Source organism: Nicotiana tabacum, chromosome 6, assembly GCF_000715075.1.
Source record: "Nicotiana tabacum cultivar K326 chromosome 6, ASM71507v2, whole genome shotgun sequence".
NCBI lineage: Eukaryota > Viridiplantae > Streptophyta > Magnoliopsida > Solanales > Solanaceae > Nicotiana > Nicotiana tabacum.
The window spans coordinates 79,897,397-79,924,195 of NC_134085.1; the positions used below are offsets into that span (position 1 = coordinate 79,897,397).

The following is a 26,799-nucleotide window of genomic DNA, read 5'->3' on the forward strand; positions in this document are numbered from 1 at the left end:
AGGCGCCCACCTGGAGAACAAGGGAAGACAACTCAAGTTTCTAGGGAAAGCAGTGTCGAAGGAAGACAACTCAAGTTTCACGGGAAAGCAGTTTCGAAGGAAGACAATTCAAGTTTCAAGGGAAAATGGTTCAAGGTGCAAGGGAAAATAGTGTCAAGTAACAAGAGAAGATGGTTCAAGTTCAGCAATCAGGCTCCCACCTGGAAAAAAAAGGGAATTCAATTCAGAATGTAATTCAGGTCAGCAACAAAAGAAGCTCGCATCAAGAATGCGAGTCAGAAGTCCTAGATGATCAACAGAAGTTAGTCACAATCCAGAATAACAAGAAAAAAAAAACAAAAAGAAAGACAAGAAGTGAATCCAAATACAGAAGTTAATGAAAGATGTGAGCTGCTCAAGATAGGGCTGAGGTCACAAGCTCTGCATGTCCCGTCTTGGTTTGAAAAGCTGAAGAAGATTGAACCAATACCTGCGACTAATAATCATCAAGATTCAGATCAGGGTCCGCATGAAGAACCAACCAAGACTCAAGATCAAGCTTCAGAAGACTCATAGATAGGTATCTTGTAACTCGTAGCTGATAGGCTTAATTTGTCTTTTTCATTTTTGATTTTGATGCAATAACGGGACCGTGGACCGAAACCTCAGCGGAACGGCACCTCGACCGACTCTCCACCTCGGTACTCCATCACCTCATTCACTTCTGAACTACATGTAACCTGATTCCTTTATAGCCAAAGATATGTAAGCAGCTCAGATACCAGGGCTCGGTCACATTCTCCTTTCTCTTAGTTTTTGGTCTCCTTAAATAAAAGTCGGGTCAAAAAACCTGTCTAATCGTTCTTTGTCTGAAAACTCTTCATGTTTCCAGTCAAAGAGGGGACAGCTGTAGGCATGTGATTTTTGATCGTCCCCAAGATTTTTTATATTTTAGCATGTAAATATTTAATTTAGGCCTAATATAGCTATTTTAATTAATTTGACTCTTTTACTTTATTTTATTACAAGAAAATAAAAATTACAAAAAAATAGTTTCATTAATATTTTTTGTAGTCATTTTTAATCTTGAAAATAGTTTTTGCTTTAACGGTCAGTCTTTTTTCTTTAATAATTTTTTTTTACTTAAGTAAGGCTAATTAATATTTTTGATAGTATTTTTTGTTAAGTAAGCTAATTTGAAGCATAGCTAGTCATAAAGGCCCAAGTTTCTAGCCCATTCCTTAAGCCCAATACCCAATACCTATTAAGCTAATCCTAGGGACCCTTCTAGACTCTTCTTGTGAACAAAAGATAAATAAAAAAACCTAGGGACCTAATACACAAAAGAACTAGGGACTAATTGGCAAAATACACAAATAATTAACCTAAATCTAGACTCTACATATAGAGTAATGCCTAAGAGTTGAAAGGGAGAGGAATCAGAAACGAAGAGGGGAGTAGAAACTCCTAAGAAAATTAGTTGTACTCCTCTTCTTCCTCATCAAGTCACCATCATCTTCACAACACCAAAAATAGATAAAATTTATCTTCTTCCCTACTCATTCTCACCATAAAAATGTAGCAGATCCATCACCAAAATTTCAGCCCGAAATCCCCCCAAAACACCCCAAATTCCAGCTCAAAAGTGACCTCAACAAAGCCCCATAGCTGCTGCAAAATCAGCCATGAAACAACCTTGAAACCAACTACTTTTCCTCCACGAAATCTAACCTATTCTAACCAAAACGGAATAGATCGAGTGAAGCTTTCTGTTAAGCCCAGTTTTTGATTTTCGAGAGCTTCGTTTGAGTTTGTCGACGAGGCTGTCCGGTCAAGTGTTGAAGAAAGATCCATGGCCTTTATTTTCGTTGTATTACACATCCATCAATAAAGGTCCGATTTCTCCATATTTATCCCTTTGTTACGAGTTCCTTTAAGTTGTTCTACTTTTGACCTTGAACAGATGAAACTCTTACTTTGAGTGTTTATTTCGATTTGTATTTGTACCGTCTTTGATTGATGAGTCATTTATTTGTGAATTTTTAGTTATATAGATGAACTTTTTTGTCTTATATGAATACTTTCTGTCGATTTTAAAATTCATGTAGTATACAAAGTTTTTTCTTGGTTTTGAGTCTTAACTTCTTGAAGTAAAAAAAATAATATTTTCCTTATTGTGGCAAGAATCTGAAACTGTTAACTTGGGCCACGGGATTTGCAATTAACTTGGTCTAGTCTGCTTTTCAGCAAGCTGCCTTCTACAATAATAACTTGTCACTCTTCATTTGTGTTTAATGAACAAATTATATATGGTTTGATCTTGTTGGTGATAAATTTATATGATATTCGGATGCTTGAAGTAGCCTCTGGTTACCATTTTGGATTCCAGGAATAATTGGATCTATTATGTGGATCGGTATGGATGTTCTTTGCCATTTCTTGCCATGAAATGTTTTAGTATCTCTCGTTATATGGTTGCTATTTGAAAGATTGAGTCTAATTCAAGATAAACCCTCGAGTGGTAACAATAAGTACATAGATATTAAATAGTGTGTCTTCTCTGTAAAAAGTTTACATAATTTGGGTTGTTAGATAAGAATTAATATGCCATCAGAACTAATGTTGTTGCAAGCCTTCCCATATTCCTTCCATAAATAATATTTAGATAACTCAAATGCGCTAGTTACTTTAAGCGCGTTAATTAAATAAATTATCATGGCTACGGGTACGGTTCCCGTGACGTAGTTGTGATTTGTAATTGCTAAAATTCGGGTGTGCATTTATGTGACCCAAAATCCAAATCTCAATAACGTTAGATAAAATGTGTCGTGGACCGCGGGTGCATTTATGTGACGTGGTTCAAGACGTGTTTTAGATGAAGTTCAATGTTTCTTCTAAAAAATAATTAATTAAAGCGGTTATAAAGTTAAAATTGTACCATAGGTTAAAACATGTATTAAAATCAGACAATAGGCCAATTATAATAGTTGAGCGACCGTGCTAGAACCAAGGAACCCGGGAATGCCTAACACCTTCTCCCAAGTTAATATAATTCCTTACCCGGATTTCTGTGTACGCAGACTGTAAACAGAGTCAATATTTTCCTCGATTTGGGATTTAAACTGGTGACTTGGGACACCATAAATTATCCCAAATGGCGACTCTGAACTTTAAGTAAATAAATCCCGTTTTGATTGTCACTTAAATTGGAAAAACTCCCTCATACCCCTTCTCGGGGTGTAGTAAAAAAAGAGGTGTGACACCCGTCCGTCTGAGGGTGAAAAGCTGTGCTCAACCCTACCTGAGTACCCAACTCTCGCTGCATAGACCACCAAAACTGCGATGTAAACTGAGTGCCCCTATCTGAAATGATGGAAACTGGGACACCATGCAAACGAACAATCTCTCGGATATAGATCTCTACCAACCGCTCTGAAGAATAGGTAGTACACACAGGAACGAAGTACGCAGACTTGGTCAGCCGATCCACAATCACCCAAATAGCATCGAACTTCCTCAAGGTCCGTGGAAGTCCAACAACAAAGTCTATAGTGATCCTCTCCCACTTCCACTCTGGAATATCCATCCGCTGAAGCAAGCCACCCGGTCTCTGATGCTCATATTTCACCTGCTGACAATTGAGACACCGAGTTACAAATCCCATAATGTCTTTCTTCATTCTCCTCCACCAATAGTGCTGCCTCAAATCCTGATACATCTTTGCGGAACTCGGATGAATGGAATACCGCGAGCTATGGGCCTCCTCCAGAATCAACTCCCGAAGCCCATCCACATTGGGCACACAATCCGGCCCTGCATTCTCAACACCCCATCATCACAAATGGTCACATCTTTGGCATCATCGTGCTGAACTCTGTCCTTAAGGACAAGCAAATGCGGATCATCATACTGGCACTCTCTGATGCAATCATATAAGGAAGACCGAGAAACCACACAAGCCAATACCCGACTGGGCTTCGAAATATCCAACCTCACGAACCGATTGGCCAAGCCCTGAACATCCACTGCAAGAGGTCTCTCCCCAACTGGAATATATGCCAAACTCCCCATACTCACCGCCTTTCGGCTCAAAGCATCAGCCACCACATTGGCCTTTCCCGGATGGTACAATATAGTAATATCATAATCCTTTAGCAACTCCAACCATCTCTGCTGCCTCAAATTGAGATCCTTCTATTTGAACAAGTGCTGGAGGCTACAATGATTAGTAAACACCTCACAAGACACACCATACAAGTAATGCCTCCAAATCTTCAACGTGTGAACTATGGCAGCCAAGTGTAAATCATGAACGGGGTAGTTCTTCTCACGGGGCTTCAACTGACGAGAAGCATAAGCAATAACTCTACCCTCCTGCATCAATACACAACCAATACCAACTCTTGAAGCATCACAATACCCAGTATATGAACCTAAAGTTGATGGCAAAACTAACACTGGAGCTGTGGTCAAAGTTGTCTTGAGCTTCAAAAGGCTCTCCTCACACTCATCCGACCATACAAATGAAGCACCCTTCCGAGTCAACTTGGTCAAGGGAGATGCGATAGATGAGAGTCCCTGAACAAACCAGCGATAATAACCCACCAAACCAAGAAAGTTGCGAATCTCGGTGGCTGAGGACGATCTGGGCCAACTATGACCCACCTCTATCTTCTTCGAATCAACCTGAATACCCTCGCTGGACACCACATGCCCTAAGAAAGCTACTGAACCGAGCCAAAACTCACACTTGGAGAATTTTGCATAAAGCTTCTCCACCCTCAGTCTTTGCAACACAACTCTCAAATGCTCCGCGTGCTCCTTCTGATTATGGGAATATACCAGAATATCATCAATAAAGACTATGACAAACGAGTCAAGATAAGGCCGAAACACACTATTTATCAAATGCATGAACGCTACTGGGGCATTGGTCAGCCCAAAAGACATCACCAAGAACTTATAATGACCATATTGGGTCCTAAAAGCTGTCTTAAGAATATCCAAGTCCTTGATCTTCAACTGGTGATAACCTGAACGGAGATCAATCTTGGAGAACACCCTCGCTCCCTGAAGCTGGTCGAATAAATCATCAATGCGAGGCAAAGGATACTTGTTCTTAATTGTTACCTTGTTCAATTGCCTATAATCAATGCATATCCTCATAGTGCCATCCTTTTTCTTCACAAATAGAACATGCGCACCCCAAGGTGACACACTTGGTCGAATGAACCCTTTATCAAGGAGTTCCTGAAGCTGCTCCTTTAATTCCTTCAACTCCGCTGGTGCCATACAATACAATGGAATAGAAATGGGCTGAGTTCCCGGCACCAAGTCAATACCAAAATCAATATCCTTGTCCGGTGGCATGCCCGACAGGTCTGCAGGGGAAAATCCCTCACAACAGGAATAAGATCAATATTGGGAGTCTCAGCACCGACATCCCTCACAAAGGCTAGATATGAAAGACAACCCTTCCCAACAATACGCTGGGCTTTCAAGAATGAGATCACTCTACTGGGAACATAATCAGTCACTCCTCGCTACTCGATCCGTGGCACACCCGGTATAGCAAATGTGATTGTCTTAGCATGACAGTCCAGAATAGCACGACACGGAGATATCCAATCCATGCCCAAAATGACATCGAAATCCACCAAACAACATAATAAAAGATCCACACGGGTCTCCAGACCCCCAATAGTCACCACATACGACTGGTATACACAGTCTACAACAATAGTATCGCCCACCGGGGTAAATACACGAACAGGTGAAGCAAGAAACTCACGGGGCATACCCAAATAATGAGCAAAGTATTATGACACATATGAAAATGTGGAATCAGGATCAAATAATACAGAGGCATCTCCGTGGTAGACTGAAACAATACCTGTAATAATAGCATCTGAAGCAATAGTATCGGGTCTGCTCGGAAGTGCATAGAAATAGGCCTGACCACCACCTGATCGACCTCCCCCTCTGGGGCGACCCCTAGCTGACTGGGCGGGTGGTGGTGAAGTAACTGGCGCTGAAGACAATGACTGATTCACCCGCACGCCTCAAACTGGAACCAACATAGCACATAACCGTGCAATCGACTAATTAATAGTAGACTCCCCCACTTGGCTCGAAGCCATAGACCAAAACATACATAATAACTCATAACGCATATACTTTATTGCTTCCATAATACCATAGTGAGATTAAACTCAATCCTTCATAAGTTTATGGAACACAAACCATCTGGTACTTTATATCTTCTGCAAATCTCACATTCACTCTCGTAGTAGTCAAGCCTACTCTCTTGAGCAACCCAAATTCAAATTGTAAAACATATATTTCCCTTGTAACAGAGATCTTCCAATAAATAACACAAGGGATTACGCAAACTTCAGAACAATCCGCAGGAGATAACCCCACCTGCTTTGCCTCAAACTAACATTTCTGTATACCTTCCACCGTCATAAACATTACTTAGTCACTTAAACTTCCTGAGTCTGAACTCGAACCGAAACATGAAATTTACTCTACTCCCAACTAGGAAACATGGAAAGATTCTTCACACAACCATAACTTGGAGCTATACCTCAAATCAAGATAAAAATTGAGCACCTAATAGTCCTTCTATCCTCCAAAAGACCCTTCTCGTCACTTCCAAATCACATGAATACAGATCACAGTCACATCACACTCATCAAGTAACTATCCAGTCATCACCTCCCTTAATAGGGACACAACAAAACATATGGATCCATAAACACGCGCTCACGAAATAAACAGCTCAGAAAATCACATTACGCCCCTCGATCAAGGAATCATAAGCCATCGAAGCATATCCGATACCGAGCGCTCATGCGTGCATACGAACGCGTGGAAGGAATTCAAAGAGTTACTTTTCAAGCTAAATCAAGGACACACGATAAGAATTCAAGAATGTGAAATTTTTCCTAAATGTTCTGCAGCCTCTCGAGGATAAATACAAACGTCTCCGTACCAATCCACAAGACTCTACTAAACCTGCTCATGACTCGTGAGACCTATGTGACCTAGGCTCTGATACCAACTTGTCACGACCCTAAACCCGGACCCGATCGTGATGGCGCCTCTCGTGAAGACAAGGCTAGCCGACACTTCCCATATCCAATTATTAACAGTTAAATCATAAGAAATAAATCTAAAGCATGATAAGATAATCCTAAGTTAACAGATAATAGCATAATTCACGGAAAATAACCCAACACAGCCCGATACCGGGGTGTCACTAGTCATGAGCATCTAAACAATCCGGAATACTCCAAATCAAACTACAGAGTTTAATACAGAAACTAAGAACATGAAGAAGTAAGATAGGGAAGAGCTCCGGGCTGCGAACGCCAACAGCTACCTAGAGACTCCTCGGATCTGCCTGAGCCAGAAATGATCAGCACTCGGGAGCGGGATTAGATACGCCTGAATCTGCACACAGGATGCAGGGAGTAAAGTGAGTACTCCAACTCAGTGAGTAATAATCATAAATGAAGATTGAAAGCAAGAAATCACGTAAGGCACAAAAGCATGCTATAATGAAGTAATAAAACCATTAAAATAGTAAACCAGTGAAAGATAGGTAAAAATCCTTTAACTCAAATTTAACTTCATGAAAAGCCTTTTTCAATAATTAAGCATGGTAATTGACAGGCAATTAAGAAAACATAACACATAAAGAACCGCCCCTCGGGCACAATACCAATAGAATCAGCCCTCGGGAAATCTATCCATCATTTTGGCGAGTGGTGCTGATGATAAGGCTCTTTACGGAGATGGCTAGGCTTGAATTCACGCTCAGTCACCTCGTCAGGTTGTACCGGCCCTTCCATCACCGAGGCCTGCTAACCCTGTGGTGCCGTTCGTCCATGCCCTTTGTTGTTGATGACAAAGAAGATGGGGATCGAGATTGGGCCAGGTTGTTTGTTCGGGTCTGGATGGTCGACATTATCACTGTGGAACATATGCCATTTATCGAGGGATGGAATTATGCACGTGAGTGGAGTGCGTAGCACATTCTCAGATTTTGCTTATAGCAAAAAATCAGTTGAGTAATTGTGTTTCTCCCTTTTTGCAGCAACTTCATGGGCACCGGGTGGAGTTCTCAATCTGCCCGGCTGGGTCCGGAGGTTGGTGACCCATTCGACCTTTGACGAGCATAGGTGGCAAGTTGTGTCCCGTAATAGATGGGAAGAGAAATACCAAGGTATACGTGTACGATGCCTGACCCTGGTGTTCATACATTTGAGATTACACTTTCCTTTTTCTTTTGCACTAGTATTGCTATTGTAGGCATCGAGCGGCTCCTTAGGGGGAGGATGTGCTCTTCCGGAGAGGGAAAGGAATTGTCGGCCTCCGAGCTAAGGGACGATGGCGACAAACGGGATCCGTACCCACAATATGACAGCTTTTAGTGGGGTTGAATGGGCACGTGTCTTCGAGGAGAGGGCATCACCTGAGCCTGCCATTCCTGGAGTGTTTTATTCTCGGACGGTGGATTCTCTTAGTGAATATGCTCTGCCCGTGGGGCCGAAAGGGAAAGATAAATAGGAGTGTGCTCCGACCTCAAGGAAGTCCTCATGGTGAGTTTAGGCGTAGTTCTTCTGTATTTTGTGTCGTCCTTTCTTCATCGAGTTTTCCTTTTGCAAGCCTATGATCGGCTTAGGTTTGAGCTGCTCCGTCAAGGGGCCAAGCTTTGGAAAGTTTTAGACGACGGTGAGTCCCTTAGGCTCCTTAGCGAGGAGAAGGAGGTTGAGTCGCTGCATTGGCAATATGAGGTGTACTGGAGCTCGAACTACGAGAGCTATTTGATGGAGCATGTAACCTTTTGTAGCACGTTCTTCGCTTTTTTTTGGCCCTTAAGGTTAACCCCTTTTTTCAACATTAGCTGCAGAAAAAGACGGAGGCCTTGGAGTAATTCAAGGGCGACACCGACCGCGCCAGGAATGCTTGTGGTAGGATAAGGGCTTAGGTGCAAGCTCAAGCTTTTGAGGAGAGTGGTGTTTTGGCCAAGGTTCCTTCCATCGAGGCCTAACTTCGCTTGGCTCGTGAAAATGCTATAGTTCAAGCGGATATGATCGGGAAACTCGAATCTAATCTCTCGAAGATCAGAGCTGAGATTATCGGTGCCCGAGCTGAAGCGGCATTAAGCGGAACCAAGGCTGATCAGGAGATGTCGATTCATGTGAAGGACGCTGCTGATGCCCAAGCCGATTGAAGTGGGCCCTCGACAAGGAGAAAAGGATCGAGGAATAAGTTCATTATAGATCCTGAATAGAGGTGCTCGAGGAGATCGGCGCAAGGGGTTTCGTTCTCTCGGATTAATTGGCTCGAGCAAGGGTGGACGAGTGTGACGCTCGGTCACTTCTTGATAACGTTATGGAGAGAGAATGTGTGGCCGGTTAGCCTTAGACTTTTGGAGTGGAGTGTAGATTTTCCCATAATTTATTTGTTGTTTGCACAACATGTTTGTAGATGGAGAGCACGCCTTTCATGCATATATGAAATAAGAGAAAACTTGAAGCTTTACCTCTTTTGTATCTCTTTCCATATGGCTTTTGACCAGGTGGGCTGGTTTCGGTGTTTGGCGGGAACCTCGTGGGTCCAGAGCTAATTAGGTAGGCTTGGAGGCTTTTGAGTGTGATCTTTGACGTGAGCAGGCGTTGGGGCCTCCGTGCTTTGCCCAGCTGTTTAGGCTTATTCTCCGAGTCAAGCCTTGACTCGAGCTTGCCTGACCTTCAATCTTCTGTGCCCATGTGGGCGGATAGTAATCGTTCTTATTTCTTGCCCTTGGACATTTGTTGTTTCATCTATTTTGGGTCCAGTCTTCGAGTCGCATTGCAATTTGAGCTTTAATTGACCATTATATCCTTTCCTGCCTGCATGGGTGGACGACAATGACCTTTTGTGCTTCGGGTCGAAGTGACCTTACAGGTGCGTGGCCCGGAGGCTCATTTGGCTGGCAATAATATCTTTTATGTCATGCCCTTAGGAATATTGTAGTTAACTATTTTGGATCCGGTCTTCGAATCGGGTTGCGACTCAAGCTCATTTTAATCCTCAAGTTGTCAATTTTCAAGCTGGCGACAATGGCACTTACACTGTTTGGTTGTTAAGACCTTTTAGTGTGAGGCCCGGAGGCTTTTTTGGCTGGCGGTAATGGCTCTTACGCTTTTGCCCGTAGGCATTATATTCCCCTTGTTAAGGTCTTTTTGAAATAGGTTTGCTTGACCCATCGTCGGTTCGGGAAGAACCTCGATTTCAAGTCGTTAGCGGCGATATTTGAGCACCTTGTAAGGTTCATAGCTCATAGGCTGAGTAGGTCGAAACCTTGTGATTTGGAGTTGACGTGGTCGAAGCTCGTTTGCCTGTTGAGGGAAGCCTGTTTTAACCGGTTCTTTTCAAAGAATATTCGAAGTAGTGGCCTACGATTTTGTTAGCGATGGTCGGGTGTCCCCAAGTCGCATTATTTTGGCTGGATCAGCCGTTTTGACCGTATTCACATATGTTTGGCTGGAGCCAATTTTTTTATCCCAAGTGATAGTTTAGGTATCTACACTGAGGGTATGCCCTTTCAGGATTCTTACAAATGCGGCGTATAGCTTAATCTTCGGGATTTTGAGTTTTATGCATGTAGTAAGGTCTTACAATTTGTCATTCCTTTTGAGGTCTTAAAGTTTGTCATGCCTGTTGAGGTCTTACAATTTGTCATGCATGTTGAGGTCTTACAGTTTGTCATGCTTGCTGAGGTCTTATAGTTTGTCATGCCTGTTGAGGTATTACAGTTTTTGTTGCTATGTAGAATAGATTTGGTTATATCGAGTCTGCCCGCTCGGGGACTTACCGTTTTGGGTTTTCTAGTGCATGGCGATTGATGATAGTCTCCGAGTCATCGAGTTTGGTTGGGCTCGAAGGCCGGTATTCGTGACCTCGGAGTTGCCTTGCTGGGGCTTTATGAGCCTGGAGTTCCAACCCTGGGGTCGTGCGGGTGACAACTTTCTGACGCTAAGTCTCCAAGTATTTCGGGATGGATTCGGTGGAGGGGTCCCTTCCGAGAGTATACTGAGATTTCCTTGTTTGGCATATAAGATGCTGAAAAGATATTCTTTTATTGCTTGGCATAAACACATATCGTTTCATTGTTGTGAGCTCGGCCCGCGCAGGCACGGCTCGTCGGACCATCTGGTCCAGTACATGATTCCTTATTGAAATCGATTCGGTCGTTCCCCGGCCCTTTTGAGCAGTCGGCGCTTTTCAGAGAGTGAGGGGGGTACCCTTCATCGTTTGATTGCATAAGGAAGGATTGCGATCTTGTCGGATCCTCCTCAAGGGGTACGCAGCTCCGCTAAGAACCTCGCTAGCGAGACCCTCTTTAGGGCGGAAGTACAGTCGAGGGAGAAGAGTGCGACGGGTCCTGTTAAGGCTTTGGGGTCCCCGGGTAGAGTTAGCACTTCCAAATGCCCTGGACGGATGCCTGTACATAGATTAGTGGAAAATAATGAAGGAGAGAGGTAGTTTTTCTTTACCGTGGGGTGTGTAGGGGATGCTTCGAGGTCTGATATGTTCCTGCTTCTTCGGAGTGTGGGTTCTAGTTCAGCCCTCTGCCGCGTTTCATCAGACATTGCCGAAGATGTGGTTCGCTTACCCATTGATTCTTTCAAGAGTGCAGATGTTGGTGCTGGCGGTGTGTCAGGTAATGCGGAATTTCCTTTTGCTACGTATTGCTTCCTGCTCACGATTTTAATTCCATCCCTTGCATAGAATTTCATTCTTCGAGGGAAGTGGGGGCGGCGCTGTCTTCGTGCGGTGTGCTCGTGGCCATCTAAGTACGACGTCCGTGCCTTGCATCTCCTTTATCGGTATGGGATTCGGTATTCCCGTCCGATCCAGTCGTGCTGTATCGAGAGAATAGTCTTTCTTCTTGCTGTAGGGATCACCGTCTGGAATCTGTTAAAGGTTCAAGAGGTGGTTGTGTTTTGACTCGGCGGTCCGAGACGCCCTATTAACCTCAGCCCGACAACGTCAATGTGTTGATCGAACCACCTGAATTCATGAACACATATTTTATTTGAAATAGATCAAATGAGAGAAAATGTTACCAATGCTTCAGTGTGTGGCTGAGGCAAAGTATCAATGTCTTTTTTGCTAGATTTAAGGACGTCTTACGGAACGTATCCCCGTAGCCGCCTTTTCTTGGTAAAGAGCGTTTTTACTTTCCATTGTATGAGTCCTTGGAAGGTGTCGCCGCTCCTCCACCATCATGGCAATACGTCGCGGCTCATTTACTTCATTCTTCCTGGTTGGCTTCCTCCCTCGGGGCTGAATTCGAGCCTGATCGCTCGACGGTACTTGACGGCAATTTTTATTGGGTTGCATGACTGTTTTCCACCTGAGTTGGCAGCCATTTTCGACCCCGTGGTCGTGCATGTCATGCAGTTCCCGCGCTAGTTTGTGGTTTCTTTGAGGGGGATTCGGTCGTATAAGGCTGAGCCGTTTGGTGTCCCTGGTTCCGCTTTTGGTGAACATGATGTTTGTATAGTGATGATGAAATTGTACTGTGATGGACGAGGTGACCCTACCGGCCATGCCTCGTGGAATCTGGCTTTGTTGAAGATTCCTTGAGGATGATGCCCTCGGACCATTTCTCGATCGTTGAGAGGTAGATTATGTCTCAGGATGTTCCTCCTATCCGCGTTGTACGAGTGGTACCTCCCTCTGTTTGGCATTAGTCTCTTTGCTGGGAACCTGCTTGGGTACATTGAGCCCGAGGAGGCTCCCAGATGGTCGTCCACGATCCTGATTCGTGACAGGTGCCGGGTACGGGCATTCGACCAGATCTTGGCTGGGTACTCGACCAAGTTTTGTTTGAACTACCCCGAAATCGTTGGGCTTGGTTTGTTTAGGCTTTGGGCGAAGGCCTATGCTGTCAAATCATCCAAGACCGGGGGAAATCTCATTCGTTCTATCAGGGAATGTGTAAGGCCCCGGAATATTTCGCTAAGCAACCTAGGATTTCGTGGTGCCATGTAGGCTTATAAAACTATTTTATGTGTTATTAACATGGTGGGCATCAATTGGATTAGGTAAATATGTGTTCAAGTCTTATTGTAAGTAATTTGGGGTCCAAGGAAAGTCCTAAGTCTAAGGAAAATTGGAAAAGTTCATAATAGGCTAAGATTTCAAATGAGTTCACACAAGCCCCCACTTTAAACGAGCGTATCTAAGTATATATAAGGTTTTATGTTATGAACAACCTATCATATGAAGCTCTTTGAGTCTAGTTTCTAACGCTTCAAACCGTTAGTCATTTGGACATTCCTACACAAAGTTATGATCAAATTACCAATGGCTGGAAAAAATGCGATCCTATGTCAAATCTGCAACCGCAAATCCTATCGCATTTCTGACTTTGTGGTAGCATTTCTGTCGCAAACTAGGACAGTGTAGCCCAGTTTTGGGCGTCGATTTTGCGGTGCATTATGCGGCCAGCCTTCTCGTTTTGCGGTCCATTTTGCTATAGCAGACTAGACATCAGAGGGTTAATTTTCCTATTTTTATAACCCGACCCCATTTTAATTTATAGTCTTTGGGGATTCATTTGGAGTCATTCTCTATTGATTTTAGAGAGAGGTGAGAGCATTTTAGAGAGAGAAGGAGGAACCCAACATTTAAATCATCCAAATCTTGCATCAATCCTCAAGAATCAAAGAACCCAATCATAATTTCTTCATCTAAGAGGTAAGGTTCAATACCCTAGGTTTTAATTTCGAGTTTGGAGTATAAGATGGATTATTGAGGTATGATTCCTGGGTGTTTTAGTATTGTGTATACATGCATGTACAACTTAGGTTTATTGGAAGATTTTTTAACATAAATAAGTAAAGATTTGGTTGGGGAATGAAGGAAAACCTTGAAAAAGAGATTTGAAATCAAGATGCTCAACTAGAATTTGATAAAATGCTCAAATAAGCTAGAATAATGAATATCTTTCTAATTTGTGTTCAATTTTGTTATGTCTCGAAGTAGATTGGTATGGCTAGAATTTCCGGAACGTTGTAGTAACTTAAGGAAAAACTCTTTGAGGTATGTATGGCTAACTTTAACTCTTGTAGAATCCCCTTGTTATGACGAGCATACGGTATGCGTACCTTTTATGAAAATATGTGAATTGATTGACTTAGTTGATTTCCGTACCACCAAGTTATATGTGATTGTGAGAAGTTATTTGATGTGCCTATCTTATTATGTGCAAAGTTTGTAAATGGTTGAGCATGTTGACATGGAAGTATGTGTTAACGGATGAAAGAATCTTAATGTGTCCTAACGTGGGAATGTGTATAGTGGCATAAATAAATGGCAACAAACCAAGTGTGTGTGTGTGAATATGGTTATGTGGTAAGAGCTGTGTAACAAATGATAGAAAAGAAATCGTAATTGATGCAATTGAAACAACGGTGGTAAAATCATCGGTGACTTGTTGTGGGCAATTATCGTTGTGACTTGAATTGTATACGGGTTATTGTATATGATGGAATTGGTATTGATGTTTATGAAAATTCTTGTTAATTGTTGTTGTTGAGAAATAATATTCTGGATGGCCCGAAGCCATGTGATTGAACTGTGAACTACTGTTGTTGTGTGAAATGTAATTGTCCGGTGGGATCGGGTTGTGCACCGCAACACGAAGTTATAAGGTGTGGGTTGTGGTGATAAGGGTGGCCGAGGTAATAAGGGTGGCCGAGGTAATAAGGGTGGAAAGTGATCGAAATCACTATTGAAATGAAAATATGAGAAAATTATGAAATCATTGATGTGATAATGTTGAAGGGGAAGAAGAGAGATTGTGAAACTTGTTTGTATTTGATTGTTTCTTTCACGTGCATTTGATCGTTGATTCTATTGATGTCTGTTACTTGTGTGTTATTTGATTTTACTTGGGGTGAAGTTTGTTTATACATACCAGTACAATTCAAATGTACTGACGTCCCTTTTGCCGGGGGCGCTACATTCGTGTTATGATTGTAGGTGGTTCTATAGCAGGTACTCCAGTCCACCGATAGTACCACCTTATCCACTTCCCGTCAGCTGTATTGGTGAGCCCCTTTCCTCTCGGGGCCCTGCGTGGCTCATGCCGTTTTTCTTCTCGGAGTCTTATTTTGGTATTTGTGTAAGGTATAGCCGGAGCCTTGTTGTCGGCATTTCCATATTATTCTTTAGTTGTAGTTAGAGGCTCCGTAGACAGGTTGTGGGTAGTGTCGGGCATGGGAATTTAAAATAGAAATATTGATGTTTGGCAATGATGTATAAAACTTGTAATACTTTTAATATGGCGAATGAAGTTGATAATGAAAATGAAATGGAAATCGTTACTGATATGTTTATAGAATTTGATTAATGGAGTCCATCTCCAATTTATTCATGAGTTAGTTTGGGTAGAATGAGGTCTAACAGGCTTGCTCGGTCGGGTTTACTTGGTGGAGCGCCGGTCGCGCTCCTCGGATTTTGGGGCGTGACAAACTTTGTATCAGAGCCTAAGGTTTTAAAGTGTCCTAGGATGTCTCGGAGCCGTGTCTTGTAGAGTCCCTCTTATCGGTGTGTTGTCGACCACATCTATAAGTTGGAGGCTACATGGGCATTTAGGAATGTTACCCTTCTTCAACACTCCAGATCATGCAATAAAGCTTGACTATGAGATTGTCTTCTAACTCGTGCGTTGAGGTTCAAGGTAAGTTTAAATGCTCTTTCGTCTATTTCAAGTAACGTTGTCATATGGAATGACCAATGGGCAAAGGCCTGAATATTAAGGAGATGGCACATGTATCATGTTGAACAAATTGTACGAATATATGTGGTACGTACATAGTACCAGAAGCATACTTTATTCGAGAAAGTGTTAAAAATGATTGTGACCTCCAAAGAAACATTGAATTGATAAGTGATATGTAAGCTTGAATAACACATATGGGTAGTGTGAGAAGTATGTAAATGATCCTAAGGTGTGAAGGAAAATTGGTAATATAAGCACGTGATATATGGGAGACATGACCAGGAGATTAATGATGAGAGTGCAAGTCTCTCCTAGGAGACAAAAAGTTATGAAATGAGAGTCAATTAAACCCACGATGAGAAGACCCCTATACTACGAACTTCATAAAACTCCAGAAGTGTACAAAGTGATGTTACACTCCTAAAGGATATTGATATTTGGAATTGGAATCCCAAGCCCGTGTGGCCGAATAAGAGTAGAAAACTTATGAGGTTAATACCATGATGACTTAAATTTCCCTAATAGTCGAACATATATATGAGGGATAGAGATATGAGACATATGTCCCTAAAGTTGCTAAATTCAAGACTTGTGTCAAAATCCGGGACATTCTCCCTAAGTGGGGGAGGAAAGGCCATAGTAAGGCCACTTAAATACAATGAAACAAGAGTAAGATCATGTAGATATGATGTTTGAATATTTTGTTGAAGACATGCATAGTCTAGAAAAGTGATAATGGATGACGTGATTATCTGAAAGGATATGCTAATGCTAGACCGCTAGTACCCCCAAGAAGGTTGAAGGTTAAGGAAGGTAAATTCTTCATACAGGGCAATGTGAATGATAAGGTCAACGATCCTAGAAACTAAGAGTACGTTTGTAATGGGATCTTATACTTGTTAGAGGGTCAGGAACAATGGAACCTAACGAAGTACTATAGGTAAAATGTGGAAGGTTGTGGGATTTAAGAATGGGTTAATCATAGATTTGTGATTTAATCAAAGTACCAAGGCGTTAAGAAAGGTGGAACTAGTGGGAGAAATAAATATGATGCTATAATAACCCAAGAGGGTATTTGGGCTTGATGGAGAGCCTCTAAAGAATCTTACAAGCAAAGAAGTGTTAAATGATATGCGGATGAGCACACTTTCCCATGGATATCCTAACAAGAGTTAAGAGGTGAGCAGGGATGAAATAACTAAGGGAAAAGACCACGTAACATGTGGAAGGGTGCATGGCTATTCACTGGCTAGGAATTATGAGGCGAGAAGAAATGTGAAGAAAATCTATAAATTGAGATGTCCATGGTTATCGCAAAATAGTTCATATCAGAGTGGTGGACTCGCCTGGAGCACAAGTGTTAATAGAAGGTATAAAGGACTAACCGTAATGCTACCGACTTGGGTGACACTGAATGGTAACTAAAGAAGCTAGAGACAGTTCGTGTCTACATACAATTGAAAGTAAGGCTACTGGAGGTGAAATTGTGGTATGATAAACTCACTAAACCAGCCACAATGATATTATAAGTTCACGGGAGGCAGACAAGTGCGGGTCATAATAAGGCTATCAATTATGCACTATGAGCAAAATAGAATGGGGATGAATGTTCTAATTAGAAAGAAAAGATGGTACCAGCATATTGTCCCGGCCAAAGGGCGATCAAAAAGGAAAGACAACACAATCTATCAAAGGGCAAATGAAAGGTTCAAAATAGATTGAAAGAGGATGAACACTTGTTACAGACCAGACATGTTTAACATGGTAACTCTTAAACCGCAATATCAGGAAACTCTATTGGTTGCTACAATACGGGGAATGAGGTGAGTTACTCATCGAGGATAGAATCAGGTAGACTAAGTCTTACACTTAAGAGTAAAATAAAAAGTTGTTGTTGAAGAATTGAGGAGGATCTCAAGTTTCAGAGAATGCCCTTCTCGGGCCAGTGACTCTTCCGAAATTGTATACATATAAAGGGTGATGATATGTGTTTTGGGAAGTGTTGAACAATAAAGAGAGATCGTGAGAATATTCACAAGGGAAGTAGAGTGGTTTCTTAAATTCTATAAGTCACGTAAGGGGGAAAAAGGTTGATCAGGAAAGGTCTGAGCACAATGTTACATTACATTTGATGCAATGTCGTGCATGTTGATGATGTGAAAGTGTGTCCGAAGTCTAGAAGATATGATTTCTTTGAAATAAAAGGTCCTATAAGAAAACTCATCCAATAATGTCTTTTGTTGAGAATTTGGAAGAGCAAGTTGCATATATTCAAAAAAGATTGTAACCATATCAAGGAAATTATTGAAGAACTCAAATCCTAGGAGGTCAAATGTCAGAGAAATGGGACATAGATGGTCCACTATTGATGCAACATGACCAGGTGATCGCTTATGCTTCAAGGCAACCCAAGAATCATGAAAAGAACTATTCGACACATGAATTAGAACTGGTTTTTGTATAAAGATTTGGCGACACTATGTGTATGGGGTCCATGTTGATGTATTTATGAACCACAAGAGCCTTCAATATATTTTTTAAACAAAAGGAGTTGAATCTAAGACAGAAAGGATGGCTCGGGTTACTTAAGGACTATGATGTTGAGATTGTCTATCACCCGGAAAAGGCCAGTGTTGTGGCGGATGCTCTTAGCCAGAAATATATAGATAGTTTAGCTCACTTGGAGATATGTCAAAGGTAATTGGCCATGGAGGTTCACCAGTGGCTAGTTTGAAAGTTTGTCTTGGCATGTCTGGTGAAGGTAGGGAAATTGTGCAAAAATAGGGTTGAGTCGTCGCTTGCGGCGGAGCAGTATGCTCAACTGTATATCAAAGAAATAGTCAAGTTGCATGGCACTCCAGTCTCAATCATTTCAGATCGAGGGGCTTAATTCACGACAAACTTTAAGAAGAAATTTCAGCAATGTTTGGGTACTCAAGTAAATCTTAGTATAGCCTTTTATCTACAAACTGATGGGCAGGCAGAGCGGACCATTCAGACGCTTGAGGATATGTTGTGTGCTTGTGTTCTTGAATTCAAAGGTAGCTGGGATGAATATTTACCCCTCATAGAGTTTGCTTATAGCAACAACTTTCATGCTAGTACTCAGATGGCACTATTTTGAGCATTATATGGTAGGAGATATAGATCTCCTATTAGGTGGTTCGAGGTTGGAGAAGCTGAATTGATAGGGCTAAATCTTGTGCATTGGGCTAGGGAGAAGGTTAAGATTATTAAGGAGCGGTTGAAAACTTCTCAGAACCGTCAAAAGTCCTATTTGAATGTTCGTCGAAGAGATGTTATATGAAGAATTCTCAATTGTCGTTCTTGATAGGCAAGTCTGAAAGTTGAGAAATGAATAAATTGCCTCCGTGAAAGTGTTATGGAGAAACCAACAGGTTGAGGAAACCACTTGGGAAGCTAAGTAAGAAATGAAAAAGAAGTACCCCTCGTTTGTTTGAATAGCAATGAAATAGTTCTATGAAGTTGTTTCACATAAATTTTTTATCGCTTGTTCAGCAAATGTAAGAGCATTCATTTCCAATTATATGTTCATTATGGGACTACGGTTGGTGTTGTTTTATGTTTTGTTGCGTCATTTGATCACGTATATGTTGTTGAGGTGTGTTTCTGGGGCCCTCTGACAGGTGGATAGTCCTAGTTACAAGGGAAACTCTGCCGAAATTTCTAAAACATTTGGGAGTTAGTCAAGTTTTGGGAGTTAAAGATGTGTGAGAAAGGAGATAAGTTACTAAGTAATTGTGGATTGACTCCAATTATCATTCGAGGACGAATGATCCTAAGGGGGGGAGAATGTAAGGCCCCGGAAAATTTCGCTAAGCAACCTAGGATTTCGTGGTGCCATGTAGGCTTATTAAACTATTTTATATGTTATTAACATGGTGGGCATCAATAATATTTGGAAAATATGTGGACAAGTCTTATTGTAAGTAATTTTTGGGTCCAAGGAAAGGCCTAAGTCTAAGGAAAATTGGAAAAGTTCATAATAGGCTAAGATTTCAAATGAGTTCGCACAAGCCCCCACTTTGAACGAGCCTATCTAAGTATATATAAAGTTTAATGTTATGAACAACCTATCATATGAAAGCTCTTTGAGTCTAGTTTCCAACGCTTCAAACCGTTAGTCATTTGGATATTCCTACACAAAGCTATGATAAAATTACCAAAGGCTGGAAAAATGCGATCCAATGTTAAATCTGCGACCGCAAATCCTATCACATTTATGACTTTGCGGTCGCAATTCTGTCGCAAACTGGGACAGTGTAGCCCAGGTTTGGGTGCCGATTTTGCGATGCATTATGCGGCCAGCATTCTCGTTTTGCGGTCCATTTTGCTATAGCAGACCCGACATCGGAGGGTTAATTTCCCTATTTTTATAACCCGACCCCATTTTAATTTATAGTCTTTGGGGATTCATTTGGGGTCATTCTCTACTGATTTTAGAGAGAGGTGAGAGCATTTTAGAGAGATAAGGAGGAACCCAACATTTAAATCATCCAAATCTTGCATCAATCCTCAACAATCAAAGGACCCAATCATAAGTTCTTCATCTAAGAGGTAAGGTTCTATACCCTAGGTTTTAATTTCGAGTTTGGAGTATAAGATAGGTTATTGAGGTATGATTCTTGGGTGTATTAGTATTGTGTATATATGCATGTACAACTTAGGTTTATTGGAAGATTGTTTAACATAAATAAGTAAAGATTTGGTTGGGGAATGAAGGAAAACCTTGAAAAAGAGATTTGAAATCAAGATGCTCAACTAGAATTTGATAAAATGCTCAAATGAGCTAGAATTATGAATATCTTCCTAATTTGTGTTCAATTTTGTAATGTCTCGAAGTAGATGGGCATGGCTAGAATTTCCGGAACGTTGTAGTAACTTAAGGAAAAGCTCTTTGAGGTATGTATGACTAACTTTAACTCTTGTAGAATCCCCTTGTTATGACGAGCATACGGTATGTGTACCTTTTATGAAAATATGTGAATTGATTGACTTAGTTGATTTCCATATCACCAAGTTATATGTGATTGTGAGAAGTGATTTGATGTGCCTATCTTATTATGTGCAAAGTTTGTAAATGGTTGAGGATGTCGACATGGAAGTATGTGTTAACGGATGAAAGAATCTTAATGTGTCCAAACGTGGGAATGTGTATAGTGGCGTAAATAAATGGCAACAAACCAAGTGTGTGTGTGTGAATATGGTTATGTAGTAAGAGCTGTGTAATAAATGATAGAAAATAAATCGTAATTGATGCAATTAAAACAACGGTGGTAATATCATCAGTGACTTATTGTGGGCAATTATCGTTGTGACTTGAATTGTATACGGGTTATTGTATATGATGGAATTGGTATTGATGTTTATGAAAATTCTTGTGAATTGTTGTTGTTGCGAAATGATATTCTGGATGGCCCGAAGCCATGTGATTGAACTGTGAACTACTATTGTTGTGTGAAATGTAATTGTCCGGTGGGATCGGGTTGTGCACCGCAACACGAAGTTGTAAGGTGTGGGTTGTGGTGATAAGGGTGGCCGAGGTAATAAGGGTGGAAAGTGATCGAAATCACTATTGAAATGAAAATATGAGAAAATTGTGAAATCATTGATGTGATAATGTTGAAGGGGAAAAAGAGAGATTGTGAAACTTGTTTGGCTTTGATTGTTTCTTTGACGTGCTTTTGATCGTTGATTCTATTGATGTCTGTTACTTGTGTGTTATTTGATTTTACTTGGGGTGAAGTTTGTTTATACATACCAGTACAATTCAAATGTACTGACGTCCCTTTTGCCGGGGGCGCTACATTCGTCTTATGATTGTAGGTGGTTCTACAGCAGGTACTCCAGTCCACCGATAGTAGCACCTTATCCACTTTCCGTAAGCTGTATTGGTGAGCCCCTTTCCTCTCGGGGCCCTGCGTGGCTCATGCCGCTTTTCTTCCCGGAGTCTTATTTTGGTATTTGTGTAAGGTATAGCCGGAGCCTTGTTGCTAGCATTTCCATATTATTCTTTAGTTGTAGTTAGAGGCTCCGTAGACAGGTTGTGGGTAGTGTCGGGCATGGGAATTTAAAATAGAAATATTGATGTTTGGCAATGATGTATAAAACTTGTAATACTTTTAATATGGCGAATGAAGTTTCTAAGGAAAATGAAATGGAAATCGTTACTGATATGTTTATAGAATTTGATTAATGGAGTCCATCTCCAATTTATTCATGAGTTAGTTTGGTTAGAATGAGGTCTAATAGGCTTGCTCGGTCGGGTTTACTCGGTTGAGCGCTGGTCGCACTCCTCGGATTTTGGGGAGTGACATAATGAGGTGCAAATTCCCGTGGCATTTCACTCCCCCTTTGTTAGGCCCTGGATGTGTTGGGCTCTCTCGTTGCTGCTTCGATGACATTGGCGCATGTTTCTATGGAGGAATCTGCCGGTGTGGTAAGCGAGTTTACGAAGTCGGGTGCTAAGTCATGATGCCACATCATGGTTCCCTTTGAGAGTGTTTTCTCCAACCTCTCTAATAAGACAAGCTCGAACTCATCATCTCGTGGGTCGTTGCCTCTTCCCGCACATGTACAAGCGGTGATGTGATTGTCGGGATCTGAGGTCCTGTTGTACTTAGGGAGTTTTGGCATTCCAGACTTCTTTGAAATGGGTTCTGGGACCACTTCCTCCGGGGACGGCCATTACATGGACTTCCACGAACCTGACTCGATCCTTTTGGAGAGATCCCCAAGCTTTTTTGCTACGGCAGGGTCAGTTACTCGATCCGTTGTTGCTTTATCTCTCAGGCACTCATTTGGGGTGGGGGATGTTTCTGGCGCTACTATGCTAAGAGTCTCCGGATGGGTTTGCAGTTGAGTGATAGCCAACTGCTGTATTTGCAACATTTCAAAAATAACATGAAGACTAACTTCCTGTTCTTCCCGGGCTGGGGCTTTTTGCGCTTCCTATCGGTCGCTATGCCGTATGCTCTTGTCGGTATGAGAAATTTCGTCAACCTGTTATGCGTCCTGCGAATCCACATCTGCTAGAATCGGTTCGGGCACATTATTGGGATTCAGTGGTGGCGCTCCAGCGGCCGGGACAGCCATGACGTTTTCCCCATGGTTTTGAGGTTGTCGTTCTTGACTCTATTTATTGAGCCAGACATTTTGACCTGAAATCAAGAGATCTTGGACAAGAAAAAGTAAGAAAGCGATAAATATTAAAGAGTCCTCGGGCTAGTGAGAACGAGCAAGTTAGAAAGAAGAGGGAGAGAGACAGATATTATCGATCTTGTAGAGAGAAAGTTGTAGCAACATCAGCACTTTACAAGGTGGCGCGGGTTCCCTTTATAAAGGAGAGGAACCGGCTATAGTACATGGGTATTAATTGTAAACTATGGAGATGTGATGGTTAAATGCGACGCTTTGGCGTATGCTATGGGTAGGTCGGCCCTATCAGACTTAGCCATGTGCCTAGTGAACTTCCCCTTCAGTTCTAGCCTCGTCTTTCGTCTTCTTTGAGTCGGGCCCAGACGAGCCCCGAGGGAGGGAACTCGTTCATGGCTTGATGTCCTCGGGTCTGAATGCATTCTTCTGAAGTGGCTCGATAGCGAAAAATTAGGTCTTCTGATTTCTCCGCATACATGGCTCTTACTCTTTGGGTCGATGCGACCTTTTATGTGGGCTGGCGACACTGGCTCTTACACTTTGGGTCGATGCAACCTTTGTGTGGTATAACGACAGAGGCTCTTAGAGTTTGGGTCGATGCGACCTCTGATATAGGCTTTATGTTTCCCTCGATAAGGATTTTTTGAAATAATGTTTGCCTGACTCTTCGACGGTTTGATAAAAAATATCGATTGTGAGTCATTTTATGGCGATAATCAAGCACCTCGGGTGGTTTGGCTCGGTGGCTGAGTATCTCGAAGCCTGTATTTAGGAGCTGATGTGGTCAAAGCTCTTTTTCCTATGTCGAGGGTAGCCTGTTTAACTAGTTCTTTTTGAAATATATTCGAAGTAATTGAAGGCTTGTGATTTTATAGCAACGGTCGAGCGTCCCCTAGTCGAGTTAGTTTTTCTGGTACAACCTTGTGACCGTAGTCATTTATATTTGGCCGGAGCCTTTCAGTCCCGAGTGAAGTAGTTTCGGTGTCTATATAGAGGGTATGCCTTTTTAGGGGTCTTACAAGTTCGATATATAGCCTTAACTTTGAGATCAAGTTTGTGCCTTTAGTAAGGTCTTACAAGTTTTACATGCCTTTGAGGTCTTACAGTTTTGGATACTTGGTACAAGTGTGGTTCATGCCTTGGTTGAGGTCTTACAGATATTGTTGTTGCCTTATATAGGCCTTACGAGACTGAGGCTACCCGCCTGTGGTCTTATGGCTTCGGGTTTTGATAAGTCGATGTGGGTGGCAATTGGCGGTAGTCCCCGAGTCATCGAAGGTTTCTTGGCTTGGGAGCCATTACTTGTAAACTTGGTATTGCCTCATTGAGGGCTTGTGATTTTGAAGTTTCCAATCCAGAGGTCATATGTCCTTGACTTTTTAACGCTAGTCCCTGAGTGTTTGGGACGTTTTTGGCTCTTGAGCTGTTTTGTGATCTTTATGTTGCCTCATTGAGGTCTTATGAGTTAGGAGCTTCGACCCGGGGGTCACATTGTTTTGAGTTGTGGACGCCAGTCCCCGAATGTTCGGGACATTTTTGGTAGCTTAGCCATTTTGTGATCTTGATATTGCCTTATCGAGGGCTTACGAGTTAGGAGCTCCGACCCGATAGTCGCATTGTTTTGAGTTGTTGACGGTAGTCCCCGAGTGTTCGGGACTTTTATGGCAGTGGAGCCATTTTAGCAAAAATACCAAGCTTCTTTGGAACGCAAAATGCTTTTGGAAAGTATTCTTTGATTACATGGTACAAGCATACATGCCTTTTGCTGTTAAGGGCTCAGTCATTCTATACGGACATGGTTCGTTCGACCGTTTGACCCGGTATATTATTTTCCTATCAAGACCCCGTTTGGCAGATGTTGGCTTCTCCGAGTAGGTGACCTTCCGGGGGGATGCCCCCCAGTATTCGAGGTTGATTGTAAAATAAGCCTTGAATACTTTTTGAGTTTTCCTTAGGCAGTATATAGATGTTGCCTTGTTAAAAACCTTGCCGGTAAAACCCTTCTTGGGATAAAAACTTGGTCGAAGGAAAAGAGTGCAACGCATGCTTTGAAACCTAAGGCCTTCGAGTTGGGAAGCGTTTCGGTCATTTTGATCGGATACCTGCATACAGGTTAGTATAAGATGTAACTGAAAAAAGGGGAATGGCCATATGTTAGTGCTGACGGTACCTCGGATCTCGATATAGTTCAATCGCTTGTTACGAGGACTCGGCACGGTCCTTTACTTTGTTTAGTCTGGCTTAGCCGAAGACATAGTTTACTATCACTTTTTTACTATTTGATTACCCTTTGTCTCCTTTGAGGGTGGAGGTACTAGTGTCGGTGTCACATTGTGCACTGCAAACATTTCTTTTGCTACATGTTGTTCCCCATAGACAGTTTTAATCCAATCCTTTGCTGGGAATTTCATCAGTTGATGGAGGGTGGATGCTACTGCTCTCATGCAGTGTATCCATGGCCTTCCTAGCAAGGCGTTTTACCTCATACCTCCTTCGATGACATGGAAATTGGCATTTTGGGTTGTACAGGACACGTTGACTGGGAGGGTGATTTCTCCTTTCGTTGTTTTGCTCGCCATGTTGAATCTGTTGAGGACTCGAGAGGCGAGTATGATTTGGTCAAGCAGTCCAAACTGCTCTACCACCCTCGACTTGATAATGTTGGCTGAGCTACCTGGATCCACAAGTACACGTTTAATTTGAAATGTATTCACAAGGAAAGAGATTACCAATGCATCGTTGTGAGGATGAGACAAGATCTCGATGTCCTCGTCGATGAATATGAGGGCATCCTCACGTATGTAACCCCGAGTTTCCTTTTCTCTGGTGATGGATATTTTTGTTCTTCTCATCATGGACTCCTGTGGGGCATCGATGCCTCCCAAGTCCATGTCGATGACATGTTGTGGCTCATTTATTTCATTCTTCTTGGTCATCTCTCTTTCCCGGAACTGATTTTTGGCCTAGACACTGAGGAATTCATGGAGGTGACGTTTACTAAGTAGTCGGGATATTTCTTCTCAGAGCTGGTGGCAATCCTCGATCCTATGGCCGTGTGTGTTGTGAAATTCACACACTAAGTTATGATTTATTTACAAAGGATCTGATTGCACAGGCCTTGGCCACCTGGCTTCTCTAATTTAACTGATGGAGAACACGATGTCTGATACGTCGACATTGAAGTTGTTTTCCGACAAGCGAGGTGCCTCCATTGGTCATGTGTGCCTATCGAATCTAGCTCTGTTGAAGAGTCCCCGAGGATTCTGGCCTCAGTCCATCCTTCGATCATTGCGGGGTATATTGCGCCGTGGAGCATTTCTCTTTTCTTCGGTGTATAGCTGGTACCTTTCTTTGTTTGGCTTTGGCTCCTTCGCCAGAAGCCTACTTGGGTATACCAAGCCCGAGGGGGATCCTAGTTGGTCGTTCTTGACCCTGATCTTCGATTGATACCAATTGTGAACGTCCGACAAAGTCACGACGGGATATTCAACCAGATTTTGTTTCAGCTTCTTCGAAGCCACCGTGCTTCGTTCATTCAGACCTTGAGTGAAGTCTTGCACTACCCAGTCGTCGGAGATTGGTGGCTATTCCATTCTCTCTATTTGAAAGCGAGATACGAACTCACACAGCATCTCATTCTCCCTCTACTTGATCTTGAAGACGTCGGATTTCCTTGTTGCTACTTTGATTGCACCGGTATGTGCCTTTATGAAAGAATTTGCCAGCATGGCAAATGAGTCTACAAAGTTAGGAGCTAGTTTGTGATACCACATCATGTCTCCTTTCGAGAGTGTTTCCTCGAACTTCTTTAGAAAGATGAACTCAATCTTGTCGTTCTTTAGCTCGTTGCC

General features: G+C 42.2%; 1 long non-coding RNA gene across 2 annotated transcripts; it reads left to right on the forward strand.

Moving 5' to 3' along the window:
- The first annotated feature begins 1,282 nt into the window (after positions 1-1,282).
- LOC142181634 (uncharacterized) lies at positions 1,283-21,980 on the forward strand. Of its 2 annotated transcripts, none has more exons than XR_012710439.1 (2): positions 1,283-1,872; positions 21,620-21,980. It is a non-coding gene; the product is annotated as an uncharacterized LOC142181634 (long non-coding RNA). The 2 variants fall into 2 exon arrangements; XR_012710438.1 differs by lacking the exon at positions 21,620-21,980 and adding an exon at positions 15,031-15,380.
- The last annotated feature ends 4,819 nt before the right edge of the window (positions 21,981-26,799 follow it).